Below are 3,073 nucleotides of genomic sequence, written 5' to 3' on the forward strand. Positions count from 1 at the left end.
TATTCTTTTGGTGATGAAAGTAGTGCCCACAGGTACAAAGGTTTTTACTGTTGTTTGTTTGTTTTAACATGGTCTTGTACAGTAGGCTGGCTATTTGTCACAGGCCTTATATGGTGCTGCCTGAAATTGTAAACTTTCTTTGAGTGAAAAAACCTATATGGTCAGATCTTTCAGAATAAATCTTAAGAAAATGTGTCAATACAACCCACATCTCATGGGACATGAGATAAATCTGTGTCACAAAACCAATTTATTAATTTGTGATTAGTTATAAATTACTATCCCTGTGCATATGACAATGCAGAAGACATTATTATTTATGTGGGGACTTGATGAGAGCATATTAAAAGCAAAGAAAATAGTTGTTCTTGAAGAGTTTTCACTAGTTAGAAGTGCCTACTGATGAGTTGGTCTTCCATTTCCAGGGAAAATTTTATTTCAAATTGATAGACCATACATTTATCTATTGTGCTATTTATTTATCTTATAAACATTTACTAAGCCTCTACAATAGGCCAAATATTACACTAGGCATTAGATCCTCTAAAATAAAACAGTAGTATGCAAATTGACTGAACAGCTGAATAGCAGAATGACCATCTAGACAACTATCTGGGACCACGTTATGACACCTACTGGCTCCAGGCCAGCCAAGGCAGGTGTGATGTGATTGGTCAGGGGCCCAGTCATCTCCCCATGATTGCTCTGCAGAGGGAGGCCCAGGCCACCAGCCAGTAGGGTGGTCAATTGGGGGGCCCCATGATCGCCCTGCAGAGGGAGGCCCAGGCCACCAACTGGTGGCTGTGGTGGGTGGGCAGGGCCTCCCTCTGTGAGGGAAGCCTGGGTACTGGGTGCTGGAGGGAAGCCAGTGCTGGCAGCCGGAGGAAGGAAGGCCTACTCTTGCATGAATTTTGTGCATCGAGCCTCTAGTATACAATAATGAACAATGCCAACATTGTCTCTGTCCAGATAGAACTTATGCTTTAGGCTGGCATGGCCCCAGCACCGAGTGCCAGGACCGAGGCAGCCCCCTTCCAGCCGGGTGCTGCTCACCACCAGCGCCTCTTGGCCGCATTTCCCTGCTGCAGGGCGGCCTGAATGGGCACTGAGGGGGCCGGCACCAGTGGTCCTAGGCCTTGTGCGCGCATTTGCTGGGTAACAGGCCTGCTCCAGGCAGCGCCTGGGCCCCTCCTGCCCGGGCTTGCCACTCCTTCCCCATCCTCGGGGCCCCAGCCCACTGGTCGGTCCTGGTGCAGTCTAGGCCAAAGCAATGGGAACCCCTCCGCGGGGTACCTGGAGTGGCGGTGTCTTCGAGGAAACCAGAAGCCCGTGGTGATTCCTGGCGACCCGTCCGAACTCTGGGGAATCAAAACTCCACGGCGCTACGTAGCCTGACTTAGGGCTGTCATGGATACATTGGTAGATGATATCTGCATTCTAAATCATGAAAAAGCCCATAGGAGAGATACAGTGACTCCGGTCTCAATATATTCAAATGAGTCTGTTGCTTCACATTTTGCCCTTGTCACTGCATATGAAGACATCAAAAAATGACTCAAGGATTCAGAAAAAGAGAACTCTTTCCTAAAGAAAAGAATAAAATTTTTGGAAGATAAGCTTATAGGCGCTTTATTAGATGAAGAAACAAGTTCTGTGGGACGAGAACAAGTAAATAAGGCCTATCATGCATATTGAGAGGTTTGCATTGATAGAGATAATTTAAAGAGCAAATTGAATAAAATGAATAAAGACAACTCTGAATCTTTGAAAGTATTGAATGAACAGCTGCAGTCTAAAGAAGTAGAACTCCTCCAGCTAAGAACAGAGGTGGAAACTCAGCAAGTGCTAAGGAATTTAAATCCACCTTCATCAAACTGGGAAGTGGAAAAGTTGAGTTGTGACCTGAAGATCCATGGCTTGGAACAAGAACTAGAACTGATGAAGAAAGAATGTAATAATCTCAGAATGGAGCTACAAAAAGCCAAACAAACAGATCCATCTCAGGAAGACAATCTGCAGAGCAGAGATCTCCAAAGACTAAGCATTTCAAGTGATGATGTGCAAAATGCATACTGGTAGCTGAAGAGAGAAATGTCTAATTTACATCTGGTGACTCAAGTACAGGTTGAACTGCTAAGAAAACTGAAAACCCCGCTGCGATCAAGAAAGCCTGTGCTCCTGTAGGATTCATGGAAGACCTTGGGAAAGAAAGCACAAAACTGCACTTGACGAATTTCACTGCAACATGCAAAAGACCAAATGGCAAAACTCTTCGTCATGCCACATCTCCCCCTTTACCAGGAGATGTAAAGGTTTTCTCAGGGAAAGCAATTCTCCAATCATGGACAGATAACGAGAGACCCATTCCTCATGACTGTTCAGACTTTCAGGAACGCTACTCGTATGGCAGAAATTCCCTGGAAGACAATTCTTGGGTACTCCCAAGCCCTCCTAAATCAAGTGAAAAAGCATTTGGGGAAACTAAAAATAAAACTTTGCCTTTACCCATCCTGCCACCCCCGCATAACTTGGATCAATGTAATCAAAACTGCCTTTATAAGAATTAATTCTGAAGAGATCTGTGACTTGGTCATGAGGTTGCTGTACCTCCTGCCAGCATTCTTGAGAAATTATTTAATAAACTGAAAGCAGGTTTTGATTAAACTTTTGCAGAGTTCTTCAATGTACACATTTGCACATACTGTAACGTATTATGTAGTTGATTTTCCAGTATGAGAGCAACCCTCCAGCTTCACATTCTGGCTAAGAATCTGATATATACTACTAATAAATTAATAAACTTGAGGTGTTTCAAAAAGACAAAGAAACAAAACAAAATAAAAAAAACTTATGCTTTAATTGTCATAGTTAGCGAGTAAGTTGCATTTAATTTTCCCATTGATTAATGACATTTCTCTTTACTTTGGCTCAGTTATGCTGCTCATTACTTTCTATAGTGCTTATTTCCATAAATGTTTATACAAATATTGTATTCATCTAATAAAATCCTTTTTGAAAGAATGGTCCAAGTTTTCCATAAAAGTATAAAACATTCCAAATTCAAGGCTCCCAT

The 3,073-nt window shown here is 42.7% G+C and overlaps 1 pseudogene; it reads left to right on the forward strand.

The window, feature by feature from the left end:
• Positions 1-1,356: 1,356 nt before the first annotated feature.
• On the forward strand, positions 1,357-2,805 carry LOC132228001 (5-azacytidine-induced protein 2-like; annotated as a pseudogene).
• Positions 2,806-3,073: the final 268 nt, after the last annotated feature.

Source organism: Myotis daubentonii, chromosome 2 (assembly GCF_963259705.1).
Source record: "Myotis daubentonii chromosome 2, mMyoDau2.1, whole genome shotgun sequence".
NCBI classification, from domain to species: Eukaryota; Metazoa; Chordata; class Mammalia; order Chiroptera; family Vespertilionidae; genus Myotis; species Myotis daubentonii.